This window comes from Callorhinchus milii, unplaced genomic scaffold, assembly GCF_018977255.1.
Source record: "Callorhinchus milii isolate IMCB2004 unplaced genomic scaffold, IMCB_Cmil_1.0 Scaffold22, whole genome shotgun sequence".
Classification (NCBI taxonomy): Eukaryota; Metazoa; Chordata; class Chondrichthyes; order Chimaeriformes; family Callorhinchidae; genus Callorhinchus; species Callorhinchus milii.
In genome coordinates, this window is record NW_024704763.1 from 6,658,722 (window position 1) to 6,674,531 (window position 15,810).

The window sequence follows — 15,810 nt, forward strand, 5'->3', positions numbered from 1 at the left end:
GTTATAGACGTTTCAGAGTCCTGGATGGCATTCAAATGGAAGATGATTTTCTAGTCCAGCTTCCAGCACACGGAAACAGATTAGGAATAAGCTTGAAAAGCTTCGGGTCGAACGCATTTTCCAATGATCACCATTGAAAATCAATGACTGGCAACTGTTTCTCTACAGTTTTTTTTAATGCCTTTAAGCCCATCGGATCGCATGCTTTTCAACAGCAGACAGTTCCCACCAATTGAAATGGGAAACAGGCCCTGAAGAAAATTAGGAGCAGGTTTTACAGTGTAGATTACCATGGACCTTGGTCTGTATTTAGCAGTCAGTGCTGGTACCAGGAATTTCTAAGAAACTTTTGATGGTTATAGGTCTCATTTTCTATCAGTTGCTTGCTTCTTGTTAGGGGCAGATATGTGCTGCCATGCAGTGTTGTATAAGGTGACTTTCTGGTGGGCATATTTTCCTCTTTTTCACTCGTATTCATTTTGACAACACCCAATTTATTCAAGGACGGTATGAAGTACTAGTTATCCACATGCCAACTATCTGCAGGGATTATTATTATCTGCATTTAAGCGCTCCGGGACTCGTGCCTTCAGCTCCTCTCTCGAATCTTTACCCCCTCCTCGCTCCCTCCCTTCCCTCCCCTCACCCTGACCATTTCCCCCTTGCTCGGGTCCTGACCTAACTGTACAGCGCCTTGGGAAGTCCTCCCGACGTGAAAGGCGCTCAATAAATGGAATCTTGTTGTTGTTGTTGTTGTTGTCTACCTGGTTTGAAGTGCGCTATATAAATGCACTTATGCTTATCCATATTGGGCTCGTAACCTTGTATACAACTGGATATTTATTTTGACGTTAGTGAAAAGGCAAATGTTTCCATTTACTTTTGTACAGTGTACAGTGAGTCAAACAAGGAGATAGAAATAGAGATAGATTTCGTAACAATTTGCACACAGCAATGCCCCCACAAACCATCCATGAATTGAATGACCAGTTTTATCTTTGTTGGCCAGGACATCTGTTTTCAAACGGCGGATTGGGATCTTTAACATCCACCTGAACATGCAGACTGGATCTCGTTTTAACGTTTCATCTGAAGGACAACACCTCCGACAAGACAGAGTGAGACAGAAATGCAGAGAAAGAGTTAGCAAGAAAGGCATTCAGAGAAGGACTGGTACTGAATAGTTCCTAATGGAAGAATGTTTGCCAATTTGTCGCATAAATTAGGCTGACCATCCAATGCGGTACGAGGGGAGGGGTGGGTGGGGTGATGCTGTGTTGTCAGAGATGCTATCCTTCAGATGAAACGTTAAAACAACATCCCATTTTCCTGTTCGGATGGACGTTAAACATCCCATGGCACTGCTCGAAAAGAGGGGGAAGTTTTCTGGTCAACATTCCCCCAGATATATCTGGTCATTCAATTCACAGCTGTTTGTGGGACATTGCTGTGTGCAAATTGGCTTCAAAATACAGAGTCACTGGACCTTACAGTACACCCTGTGAAGCACTTTGATTGACATCATCCCGAAGTGATAGGTGCTGCATCAACTACAAGGATTATTATTTGTAATATCGAATCCAGCCTTTCTGCAATAATGAACTACTCTTGTCACCTGCTAACTAGGTTCCTGTAGTCCTCACTGCAGTCTGGGATTTGGTTGGAGTTTAGAAAGAGCGATCTCCACGTATTGGGTTTATTGCAGTCGAGGGCAGTTTGAGGATGTGAAACTTTGAGCCAAATGGTCTTTCAAATTCATCCATTTCTTGTGTTTCATCCAATTAGAGGTAGAAAACAATCAAGCCTTAATTAAACAGCGCGCAGAAATTCCTAACTCAGGGCCTGCTCTTTGTCATTGGGGTGAGGGGCAAATAGATTTTTAGATTTAAAGTTAGGATGGAAACACTTTTAAACCAGAAACGTTAATTGGATTTCTATAAAATGGAGTTGGTTTCACTATTAGAATGGCTAATCAGTTCTTTATGGAGTATAAAGATAAGGGAAAATGGGCCCAACAACTAGAGGGCTTTATGCTGCTGTGTGATAAAATATTGGTCCACTTTACACCCAACAATGATATCAAGCAGTCAAAGGTCAAGTTGCAAACTCAGTCAAACTCGTCTCGCAAGCAAGAGGATCTGCGTTTGATTCCTTGGCAGGGCAAAATCTTACTCCACATGCCTCTTCACCTTGCAGTAAGCAGGAACCCGGCTGTTAGTCAATTAGCGGACTGCTTTCTGGGGATAAAGCACGGAGGTTCCACGACTGTTTATAATAATAATAATAATAATCCTTGCATTTGATATAGCGCTTTTCACGTCGAGAGGACGTCCCAATTTTATGGGATTCTGCTATGCACAATTGGCTGCCGTGTTTCAACATGCAGTCAATTCACTTTACAGTACATTCTGCGAAGAGCTTCGAGACGTTTCAACAGTATGATAAGGCGCTATAACAATTGCAAGGATTATCATTATTGTACCATTGTGATTCATTCACCACAAACTCTTGCACGTGCCTCCTTAGAAGTACAAATTTTGAACAATTCTTAAAATTGGCCTTAAAATTAAAGTTTTTTTGGCGGGGGGTAGGGGTGGGAGTTCTCAAAAGAATCACTCACCTACAAATACGCAGGTGCAACACTTCACAGTAAATTTTGTGACGCAGTTTGAAACAATAATAACGCGATAAGGCCCTAAATCAAATGCAAGTATTATTATCATAATTATGATATAATTTATATGATAATTATTACCATATTATTAATTGTGGAAAAAGCTTGGATTTGGTCTCGATCTGAAAGCCAGATCTTACTAAGGATTGCAGAAAAGAGTTTTCCAATTTGACACCTAATTTCGAGCTCAGCAGGGTGTTCCGTGTACCACTTCGCGGTTTAAGGGTTAAAATGTAAAGGTCACGATCAATATGAGTTTGTTCTGCCTTTAGTTTCCGAGCTGTGAAGCTGAGTGTGATCCTGATAATACAACCAAATATGTCAGCCTGCAGGGCTAACAGAGAACACGGGTTCATTTCTGCACCGATATATAACGTGTGCAGAACATTTTTCCCCCACACAAAAAATAAATAAAAGGAGGAAATCTAACTAATTTCAGAGTGGTCTAAACTAGGCAAAACTTTGGATACTTGGAAATAATCATGCAATGGCCTGACTTGGATCATTCTGATTTATAAATTTAATTCAATCTCGTCTCAAGTACAAAACCAATATTCGGGCACAATGTGCCAGCAATCTGGCGCCTCATGACTAAAATGCAATCATTTTTGTTTCTTTTGCAGATGTAATGTAATGTTGCAATGGATATCTCTTTTCACAACTGGAGCTTTTTATCTTGGGAAAACATCAAAAGAAAATGTGTGCTCACTTTTACTTCATAAAAGAACCTTTAGGGATGTTATAGGGGTAAGGTCAATGAACGTTAATTCTAATACATTTTAACGCTTTGTTCTTGAAAACTGGGTGGCAAAATGTTTGAAAACACAATTCTTTTACCTCTAGGACTTGGATTTAAATGCAGCTCAAGACAGATGGGATGAAAGTCTTCCCTCTCTGCTCTCCTCTGGGGGCAATGAGCACAAAGCCCCAAACCACTGCTTAGCCATCGAGAATTCTCCCTCTGGAAGATTCCTGTGAGGAATGGAATCATCACCCACAGTGAAGTGTAGGAGAGAGCTTTCACTTTGCGTCCACTGTGCAGTTCCGCTGACCTGTGAGGTCTTGGCATCGGCCTTCAGAGCAGGTCAAACGGTGGAGCGGACATCTCACTCTTTTGATAATCACAAAAAGTCCTTACTCAAAGCCTCCGTGTTTTGAATCATTAGTAAAACCAAACAAAAGCGGAGTTTGTCTCTTTAACAGAAGAGGCAGATGCAAGGATTACAGTTAGTTATAAGATAATTAGACATTTCCATGCTTGGTCATGAGCCATAATTAGTGACAAGGAATCTTTGAAAACTGTTTCTGCGTTGATTCCATTTACCCTTCAGGGATATTTATTTTCTAGGCTCATTAGGTCAGCTATTCACAGAAAGTAATTACAGTATTCTTTCTCTCTGCTGGGTGGCTTTGATGGGTTTAGTTAGGAGGACAAATCATACTTCAAACAATCAAAGAAGCAAAAGGACCCAATCTAGATTGTCCCCAGCAACTCAATTTGCTGCCGTTTGTTTCATTTATAATGTAAGGTGTCACTATCCTGATTCGCAATACGCACATTTCAATTTCTGATTGCTTATGAAAGCCTTTGTTAGGAAACGTTGGGCAATATTCCTTGCTCCACATGCCTCTGTTTACCTAGCAGTAAGTAGGAACTCGGCGGATCGCTTTTCCCGGGGGTAATAACCGCTTCCAAAAATAAATAATAATAATAATTTGGTCACTCAATCCACCATTGTTTGTGCCTATGGTTTTGCCTCGTCGGGGAATCAAACTCAGGACCTCTCGCTTACGAGGCAAGTACTCTAACCAATACGCTACAGGATTCCACATTTACCCACCTTTCCTCCCTAATCAAGAAATATTCAATCAAGAAAAACGTATTTTGTTGGCCACCACTGCTATAGAGGGTTGTGGTTAGGCCTCAGTTGGAGAGTAAGATGCAATTATTGTCATAACTATATAAAGCCCTAGAGACAGTGCAGAGGAGAGTTCAGCAATGAGGCTGATCACAGTGTTAGAGAGATGAAGTATGAGGAACAACTAGATAAGCTAAGGCCTCAACCAAAAGGCATCTGAGAGGGGATTTTATACGAGGCTTAACAGGATAGAGAAAATAAGCCTCGAACATTACTTTCAGATACGCCAAGCCAGCAAGACAAGAGGACACAGATTCTGGATTGCAAAGGCCAAGTATCAAACAGACACCAGAAGATAGTTCTTTACCCAAAGCACAATCGACAGTTGGAATGCGTTAAGAGGAAGGATGTTTGCGGCCAGGACACTAGACTCATTTAAGAAGCAGGTCAATGTAATGGGAAGGAGGTAAGGCTGTTACTGTGAAAAGATGGGATCTCTACTTCAGTGAGTCGCAATGGGATTGCATGCAAAGTGGAAAAAAAACCCACATATACTCCTGTACGGTTATCTTTCACCTTAACAAGCTCGAACAAATATCAGTAAAATAACAATAAAACACCGATCCACACAACAACTGAAAACATTGTGACATTTCACCCGTAATATATGGCAGTTTTATTACCAATAGATTTGACATATTATAGCTCAGCCCCAGCAAACAAAGGGAACGGTTTCTTTGATTGCACTAGCGATAATATCTCTCATCTCCACATCAGTGATAAACTTGTGATGTGTTCATATATTTCATAGAATTTTTTCCATTTCTGTCCAAACCTGTCATACATTTATTTTCACCTAAGCCAGCCTGTCACGGCCATCTAAGTTCAGTAAAGTCAAAAATCAATAGCAGTTCGATAGTAATTTACTGGCGTGCTACAGAGGCTCACAATGGTATCGTCTGCCTTAAAGATTTTTGTGTACTGGCTATCAAAAACTTCTCCGCAATTAAACAAAGTCAACCCCTTTCTGTTTGCACATTATAACGTGGTCTTAATGCTGCCAAGATTCAAAATTAGCGTTGTCATTTTTTTTTGAACTAACTGCTTGCTTCTCGAAGGCACTGAGCAACATCTCGGTGACACTCTGCGCTGGAAGCTGTCATACCCCACATCGATTTGGTACTGAAAGACAGGCAAAGCTTGTCAAGTATTGGGCTGCAGTAAAATGATAAAGAGTTCTGGAGAAAAGGTCACAAAACTTTGCCTTAAAATTATTATGTGTCCGAATCCTTTTAAAACAAAAAAATTGCATGAATCCGAAAGCAATAATAATAATATGAAAAGTCCTAGAATTTGATATGGTGCCTTTCACATCAGGGGGACATCTCAAAGAGCTTCACTCGATTAAATCAATAACTTAAATAAAATAATTCTAATTATTAAATAAAATAAACATAATCAAATTAAATACATTAAATTATTGCACGAAATAATGAACTCAATAAAGTGTAGTCACTGTGCATTTTGCAGGTGAACGCAAAATCATGGCCGCAGCTCAAAGATTTCAAAGGCGGGCGTGGTAGGGAAAGGCCATTTTTTTAACCGCATTAAATAAGATACAACAGCCCTTGTCTTGGAACTGTAAATTGCGTAGAATTGTGGAAAATTCTTTGTATCACTCCTAATTTTGAAGCCACCTTCCCTCAGTTCTTAAAAAGCATCCGTCTTCCAAATTTAGACAATGTTTCCACCGTCATGTGCTTTCTCTTAAAGACAGGCTGAGATTAGGTGACATTTAGAGCCCCTGACTGATTGGTGTCAAGAGTGATTGAGTGAAATACTGCTTAACTTTGATCTACGTTGTTCAAAGCAAGATAGAAAAAAAATAGCCTTTGTGGGAGACACACCAAGGGTTAAAAAGAGGAGACAGGAAATCAATAGAAATCAAGTAAGAGTGGTTTGGTGACGCAAAGCATGTGTTTAAGAGTGTGTAGATTGTTAGGAGGGAAGAAATTACAGTCCTCAAGTGCTGGGAACAAATGACTTAAGAGTTGGAGACTTTGCAGCGAGTTTTGTGCTGCTCAAAATGTAGCCAGGATGGATGGAATATTTGGAGCTTAGAAGGAACAAAAGAGGAATGTTCAGAAAAGCAAGGACTATGTTGAAGACAGATACTATAGATATTTTAACAGGTTACCGTTTATGATTGAATTGTATTTCTACAGATCTGACTTAATGAGTGGGGTTAAATTGTACTGTTACCCTTCTCTACAATGATTTCTAATTCCAAAATCATGAGCCTAACCAAGATGCATCATTACCATACCAGAGTGCCTTAAGATCTTAACCCCTCCAATAAAATCCTCATAAACTTTAAACCCTAAACCTTTGCAAGCTTCCTTACGTTGGTTCCAATTAATCTCTTAAATAAAATTGATGTAGAAGAAATTAATAATGATGTCAATGCATTAATAATAATCCTTGTAATGATATAGCACCTCATCATGTTGTTGAGATGTCTTAAAGCACACTTCACAGGATTTACTGTAAAATGTAGTGTATTTTGTAGGCAAACACAGAAAGCAATTTGCAATGTCCCGCAAACAGCCATGAATTGAATGATCCATTTTCATTGGTTTGAAGATCATTTTGCCAGGTCACTAGGAGAAACTTGCTTCTCTTTTCAAATAGTTCCACAGGATCACTAACATCCACCCAAACAGTCACCGACAACAGATCAGTTTTAAAGGACTCTGATAATGCTTTGCTTGCCCAGTACTGTAATGGAGTGTCAGACTAGACTGTGAGCTCAAAGTCCCTACATGGGGCTTGAACCCACAATGTTCTAACTCAAAGGCACAGTCAACCGAGCCAGGCTAATGCCTATGTGTATTTGCATTGTATTTAAACAGTCAGAAACCGGCGTTCTCTTTGTCCTCAATGTTCTTCAAATATAGTACGTCGATGTGGAGAATCATTTTACAATAATAATTATGGCATTTTATAACAAAATGAATCAGTTTAACCTCTCAAATTAATAATATTATAATAAGATCCCTTGCTTTTGAGACAGTGCCTATAATGTTGAAACATCTCACAGCTAATTGCTGTCAAGTGTAATGAATTAGTATTTGAAGGCAAACACGACAGCCAATTTGCACACAGTAAGATTCCACAAGCAGCCAAAGCCAAAGCGAAATAACAACATATCTCAAGATTTGTTGGGCAGGCCACCAGGCAAAACTCCCTTCAAAACTTCCCACATCTCCGTGGTTTTCTCTGAACAGGCAGACGAGACCTCAGTTTAACATCTCTGATGGGCGTCATTACCAACAATGCAGAGCTCCCTGAGTGCTTGGATGTCAGCTTGGCTCGGTCGGTAATTCTCGCTCTCTTCTGAGCCAGACGTTGTTGGTTGAAGCCGCATGTTGGGAGTTTGAGCCCAGATAGTCTATTTGTTTTTTTTAACCAGTTCGTGGAGCCCCATTATAACTCAGTAGCTGGGGTTCCTAAAACCTTGACCAGCTGCAATTCCTGGTCAGCACTTTCGTATTCACTGTGAAGTCTTCTACTATCTATTCACAGTGTATTCACAAGCTAACATGGAGTTCACTCCAACCAATCTATGACCTGAGGGAAAGCTGTGTATTGAGATACCCTGATCCCCAATGGAAATTAAAATTCCTCTGAATATTCATGTCTTCCCACATCTCCGCGGTTTAGACCTGGACTCCTTCCCTTCATGGACTGCTGCTTCCCTGGAGTCATAACAAACAATTGTCACCCGAGAAAGATTGTATGGAATGGAATGAACCCAACCAGATAACATGTGAATGTGTTTCGAGCCAACTCGTACACTCAGGCACTCTAATGCAGTGCTTGGAGGCGCCATCCATCAGATAAGATATTAAACCAAGGTCCTGTCTGCCTGTTCAGGAGGATGTTAAAGATCCCCTTGCACTATTCAAAAATAATATCTCCTCTCTTCTTGACTGTTTCCAGCACCTTGTGATGTCCTCCCGATGTGAAAAACGCTATACAAATGCACGTAGAGTCCTGTAGCTCAGTGGTTAGAGCACTCGCCTCGCAAGCGAGAGACCTGGGTTCGATTCCCCGCAGGCGAAATCTTGGGCAAGTTTCCTTACTCCACACGCCTGATAATAATTCCTCAAAAAAAATTAATAAATTGGTCACTTCAATCCACGACTGTTTGTGGGACACTGCTGTGCGCTATTGGCTGCAAAGTTTCACCCACAGACATACAATCAATTCATTTTACAGTATATTCTGTGAAGCGCTTTGAGATGTCTCAACAACAACAACAAAATTACATTTATAGAGCGCCTTTCACGTTGGGAGGACGTCCCAAAGCGCTGAACAGTTAGGTGTCAGGGCCCAAGCATGGGGGAGGGGTGGTGTAGGGGGAAGGGAAGAGAGAGAGGTGGGAGGGCGACCAAAGGCACGGTCGAAGAGAAGGGTCTTGAGACCGGCCTTGAAGAAGGCAAGGGAGGAAGCGAGGCGAAGGGACCGTGGGATGGAGTTCCAGAGTGTGGGGACAGAGAGGCTGAAAGCCCGGCCACCGATGGTAGAGCGGTCGGGCGGAAGACATGAAACAGGCCGGAGCCCGCTGAACAGGGGGAGCGGACAGGTTGATAGGGAGTCAGCAGGTCAGAGAGGTAGGAGGGGGCAAGGCCATGGATGGCCTTAAAGGTGAGGACGAGGATCTTGAACTCGATCCTCTGGGGGATGGGGAGCCAGTGGAGTTGGGCGAGTGTGGGAGTGATGGGGTCACGGCGCCTGGTGCGTGAGAGTACACGAGCTGCAGAGTTTTGGATGATCTGCAACTTGTGAAGGGAAGAGTTGGGAAGGCCGATGAGGAGGAAGTTCCCGTAATCAAGCCTAGAGGTGACGTGGTGGAAGGATTATTATTACTTATATTATTCATTTGCTGTTTGTGGGACTTTGCTGTGCTGGCACATTTGCCTACAAATGATGCAGTCATTACACTTCACAGTAAAGATCCTGTGAAGTGCTCTGAGATAGCCTGATGACATGATAAGGCGCTGTATCAAATGCAGTGACTAGTATTAGCCATTTCTCTTTTGAGACAGTCTGGTTATTTTCTCCTTTGACCTGGTGCACATAATAGGATCCATGTCAAAATGTCATCCTGAAGTGTGTGTGTGTGTGGGGATGGGGGCAGTGGGGGGGAGGGATCCTTGAAGCCAGCGTCAAAGTACATCATCGGTTCAAAGCAGGGGCAAATCAACCCTGTCACTAGCTTGTAGGATACTTGACAAAGGGTGGGTTTAGCGATGTCCTGCTAGGGAATGGTGCCTTGCTGCAATGTCATCTGTCAGTTTAATGAACACAAGTGAGAAAGAGAGAGCATGGTAGAGCAGCAGACGGAAGAGGACAGGCTGGCTCTCTGGATCAGGAAAGGGGGAGCTACAGCCACCAGGCATTGACTTTCTCTGTAATATTCCCCTCAGAAGCAGGTGTTTGTGGCTTCTAGAGTGTGAGACTGGGATGGAATGTGTGTCACATAGTGAGTGGAGACTGCCTTACAAATGTGCAGATGGGAATCGTCCATCTCAGCAGTGTCTGGCGATAGGCAAACACGTCTGAACAAAGCTTCTCTTTAACGCAGAGCGATGGCTACCGGGGGACAGAAAGATCTGGGCTCGCACACTGGCCGTTGAAGACTGTCTTCTCAAGTGCCCAATCGTGCCTTAAACCCCCTGAACTAAATGCTCCGGGACCCTGCCTGCATGAGGGGCGCTATATAAATGCAAGATGTTTTGTTGCGATACTGAGCCACGGTGAAGAATTACTGTGGAGCATACACAGTGCACAAGGAGTCTCTGAACTGCTGCAGTTTTTTGCCAGCTGCTGTTTATTGATTGCGCTGATCGCTGTCACAATAATGGCTGTTGGTTTATTAGAAATTATTGCTATTTTTTACAAGAATGTCAATGCCATAGCTTTCATTAAGCCTGGCACATAATAGATTTAAAAGGGCTAGCAAAGAAAGATTGCTTATTAATTGCAGAGAGTGAGGGGAAAAAAACATCAATATCCATGCATACAAGTAAGCATTAATGTTAGCAGCCTGGTGTGGACTACATTTAAAGATGTTCTGGCTCCTGATTTTAATTTCCATTCCTGTTCCACCCCCCCGACACACATACACACTCACTCCCTCCCTCCCTCCCTCCCAGCAGTTTATATGGAGAAAAGAAAATGCAAAACGGCAAATCAATCTGAAATCAGTTGTCTGTCAGCTGAGTTGAAGACCGCCTGCCCACCCGCCCACCCTCCGACTGCTTGTAAATCAGCGAGTCTCTCTCTCTCTCTCGTGAATGGCAGGTTGTTTCAGGCGTGTGTCAATCACTCCAAGGGTACTTGCTTATTTCGTTCCGGAATATTTTAACCGGTAGGACGTCCCACTGACATGTCGTGTCTCGTTTGCGACTTGGTTTTGCTGGCAAGCGAGAGAATTTTCAGAACTATTTATGATTCTTTTCAAACTGAACGCTTTTGATTTAATCGTCTAAGTTGCTTTGTCAACACACTTTCTGAATTAATAATAATACTGCTTACGTTTGATATAGTGCCTTATGACGTTGTCGAGATGTCTCAAAGCGCTTTGCAGCAAATACTGTAAAGGGAATTGGCTGTATTTTCTAGGCTAGCACCCACCCTTCCTATTCCCCACTCCTGTACCCCTCCATTTCCCTCACATATACATCGCGTTTTCTCTTCTATATATTCATACTTCAACCACAGCTTTAGTTCCACATTTTCACCACACTCAGTCTCAGAAAGTTCCTCCTAAACTCACTGGTAGATCTGTCTCTGGCTAGCTTATAATTATCCCCCCGCCTTTTGGACTCACAATCAACTGGAAACAACCTATTAATTTCCAACCTACTGAATCCTTTATAAGATGAACCCACACTATCAGGCATCCCCACCACCCTCTCTCCCTCGCTCAATCATCTCATCTCCAGAGAGAAAAGCTCAATGCATGACATGAGTCTTGGCGTTCAAAGCTAAGCCGAACCTTCTCCCACGCAACATCTAAACTTCTAGAGGTAGTGGTAGGGCGAAGAACCTCTACATTATGACCAGGGGTGGGGGATTGTTGACAACAACAACAACTTGCATTTATATTGTGCTCCTCATGTAGGATAGCTTCCCGGAGCGCTTGACAGTGGCGGAGCACGACTCCGAGCCAGGGTGGGGAGGGGGAGGCACAGTCAAAAGGAAGGGGCAAGCCGAAGGGATAGAGGAAGAGTATTCCAGAGTTTCGGGGCTTAGTGGCTGAAAGTGCAGCCACCAATGGTCGAATAGAACGAAGGGCCTGGGGGCTATGCAGAAGGCTGTAGCCAGTCGAGCGGAGGCATTGGGTTTTGGATTGGGGGTAAGCAGGTCGGAGAGGTAGTGAGGTACCAGGGCATGAAGGGATTTGTAAATGAGTGTGAGGATCTTGAAATTGACTTGTTTGGTGATGGGGAGACAGTGGAGCTTGGCTAGAACTGGTGTGATGGGAGTACGGAGCTCAGTGTGGGTGAGTATGCGGGCGGCGGAGTTTTGGATCAGTTGGATCCTGTGCATGGTGGAGCTGGGGAGACCGGCAAAGAGGGCATTTGAGAAGTCCAGTTGGGAGGTGATCAGTGGATGGGGGCTGATTTTCCGGTTTCTCGGGCACCAAGGTCAATTGTAGCTGCCTCACTTGACTGGAATTTGAACCTAAAGTCTCCTGGGTATCACCTCGTATTGCAGGGAGTGATGATTTACCACAAGGCTATTGGATCGGACTTGCAGAAATCCCATTATAATTGGATAAGTAAAAGATCACTAGTGTCAGCACTCCGAGCAAAATAGAGCCCACGCGATTCAGTTGCTTTACTGGATCGATTCTGGTTGATAGATTGATTGGGTCCATCTGGCTGAGTTGGTAAACTCTGGTCAGAAAGTTGCAGGTTCAAAACCCCACATCAGGGTTTGAGCTCATATTCCAGGCTGACATCCCAGAGCAGTGCTCGGGGGAATGGCTGCATTGTCGGAGATGCAGGTTTTCGGATGAACTAAAGACCTATCTGGCCCTCCTTTAGCTGGGTGTAGTCCCATGGCACTATTTACAAAGACAAAGGAGGCTCTCCCAGTATTCTGGCCAACACTTCTCCAGATAAAATTGGTCCTTTGCCTCAGTGAGCCCTTGCTCGCTGTGTGCTGAATGACTGCTGCCTGGAAAGCAACCACTAATTGTTGTAAAGCATTTTCATCTGCTAAAATGCCATAAAAATGCAATTTCTTTCTCAGGTCACTTTGCTTTTAATTCCATTGATATGAGCTTGGATGCGATTAACAATGGAAAAGATGGTGGTTGGGATTGGGGCAATCTATGTTGAACAAAACAAAGGATGTGGAAGCAAGAGAACTTTCACATCACAAATAATTCCCAGATGACTGTCTGCACAACTGTTGCTAAGTCTAACATGCTGTGTTTTCACCCTAATTAATTCTTCATCGAACTTTCATAACACTTACCAAGTTTCTCCTGGTCTGTCTGTTCAGGTGGACGTTAAAGATCTTATGACACTATTTGAAAAGAGAAGGATGTTTTTCCCAGTGTCCTGGCCGACAATCCCCCAAATAAAATTGACCATTCACTTCACTTGTTGGACACTGCTGTGCACAAATTAGCTGCCGTGCTTTGCCTCCAAAACAAGCCCTACGCTCTACCGTAAAATCCCTTCAAGCTTTTGAGTTATCTTGACAATGTGATAAAGTGGTATGTTGAATGCAAAGATCATAAGGAACCATTTGCTCATGCCCGGTGAAGTGCATTCTCAGTGCCACATTTAGTCTGAGCTTGACGCACATGGGGTTAAAAGGTAACCATTCTCGCACCATTCTCGCACATCTGGACGCTGCTGTGCGCAATTGGCTACCGCGTTTCTCCCACAAAATGTACAGTCAATTCACTTTACAGCATATTCTGTGAAGCGCTTTGAGACGTCCCTAAAACGTGATAAGGCGCTATATTTGGAGTCCTGCAGCTCAGTGGTTAGCACTCGCTTTGCAAGCGAGAGACCTGAGTTCAATTCCAGGCAGAGGGCGAAACCTTGGGCAAGTTTCCTTACTCCACACAGAGCCTAATAATAATCCCTCCAAAACAAAACAATAATAAATTGGTCATTTTCAATCCACGACTGTTTGTGGGACATTGCTGTGCGCAATTGGCTGCCGCGTTCGCCCACAAATATACAGTCAATTCACTTTACAGTGTGTTCTGTGAAGGCTTTGGGACGTCCTCCTGACGTGAAAAGCGCTATATCAAATGCAAGGATTATTATTATTATTATCATATCAAATGCAAGGATTATTATCTGCAAGAAAGAAAGAATTAAAGAAAGGAACAACAAAAGAAAAAAAATGAAAGGAAGAACGAAAGAAAGAACAAGAGAAAAAGAAAGATGCTTCTGTTTTCAGCCACTGTTTTTTCGGCATTTTAACAAGAAAATGTTAAATATTTCAAAGTATTTCTCAGGTAACAAGTGGCCGTATAAAAGGTCAGGAGACGAGAGGAGATGAAGAGATCAAAAAGGATCACTGTGGAACAACTGCAATGAAGAGGCACTGAATGTGCAGCAGCACATGTAAGCTTAAAAAACCCTCGTCTTATTATTCTAACACCAGTAAATTTGATGACAGTTTGACTATAATCCCTTCCAAAAGAAAAACATAACAATAATAATTTGGTCACTCCACCCACGACTGTTTGTGGGACGCTGCTGTGCGCAATTGGCTGCCGCGTTTCGCCCACAAAATATACAGTCGATTCACTTTACAGTATATTCTGTGTGAAGCGCTTTGAGACGTCTTGCAGACGTGATAAGGCACTAGATCAAATGCAAGGATTATTATTATAAGAAGAAGTGATGGCGAATGTTGCCTTTGTTTGCTGGCTAACTATAATAACCCTGGAGCTGGTCAGACCACAACCAACCAGTTGAACAAAGCGAGACTGGCGAGCGGAGCAGAGGAGAAACAGTATCAACCTGGCTGCGGTATTTCTGCTCTATTGATTCTGTGTGGCAAATGGACGGATAGGTGCGATACCAAATTATTTATAGAAGCAATTCTTTTAATCCTAAACCTGTTCCCTTGTCGGTGTGATTGACAGCGGTGACAAGATTGATGTCAGTGGAGTCTTCCTCACATTGTTACACGGCATTTCCTCTCGGAGTCCACTTGGCCATTTTTATAATGATGTCTATTGATCCCGGAACAGGGCGCTGCCATTTACTTGTAATTGGAAGGCAGTAAAGAACACAAAACAGGCAGTAAAACACTGTGCAAAATGCGTTGTGCCAGATTACAATGTATTGCTATGTTTTGGACATATTTCTTGTCCTTTTTTTAAAGGAAATCTTTACAATTAAAGGAGAGTGGAAAATCCTGCTGGGTATTGATCCAGGCAAAAGGGATTCTGGGTCCTCAATCATTAGGATGCTGTTTATCTCCGAAAGCAAGAAGCCTTGAGCAAATCATTAATCTGGAGCTTCAAATTGTGTTTGAAAAATAAATGTTTGGCTGGTTTGAATGCGACTCGAGCACCAGAGAGAGAGAAGGAGAGACTTTCCTGGTGCTTTGTTTTTTTTTAAAAGTCTATTAGTTAATTAAATTAAATCTTGCAGTTTCAGAAGGAACATCCAATGTTTCTTTCCCCAGGCAACAAATACTGGATAAAACTTTGATGTCTATCTGCTCGAGAACAGTATTGGAGGGTTTAGGGATTAAAAGCTGACTTGAGATGAACAAATATTCAATGGGCTGTCATTAAGCCCCTCTTTGTACATCAGCCAGGCTCCTTCACTCCCCCAAATGGTCCTGTAGCTCAGTGGTTAGAGCACTCGCCTCACGAGTGAGAGGACCTGGGTTCGATTCCCAGGCAGGACAAAACGTTGGGCAAGATTATTCTGGAACAGGAGGAGGCCATTCAGCCCAACAAGTATATTCCATCAGTTTAACAGATTTTAGCAGATCTTTCAATCCAAGTTCCCTGCTCCTTCCCTTAATATCTCTAACAGCCAAGTCTCTGTCTTTCTCTCTTTTAAACATCCCTACTGATTCCATTTCCCTGAATTTCTGAGCAGCATGTTCCACATCTCCACAATCCTCTGTGAAGATACGCTGCTTGACCTCAGTTCTATTGGTCCTGGTTCTTTTTTTTAAGGCCCATGCCCCCTTGTAATGGATTCCCCC

The 15,810-nt window shown here is 42.8% G+C and overlaps 1 non-coding gene across 1 annotated transcript; it reads left to right on the top strand.

The window, feature by feature from the left end:
- Positions 1–15,431: 15,431 nt before the first annotated feature.
- trnav-cac lies at positions 15,432–15,505 on the top strand. The gene has a single exon. It is a non-coding gene; the product is annotated as a tRNA-Val (tRNA).
- The last annotated feature ends 305 nt before the right edge of the window (positions 15,506–15,810 follow it).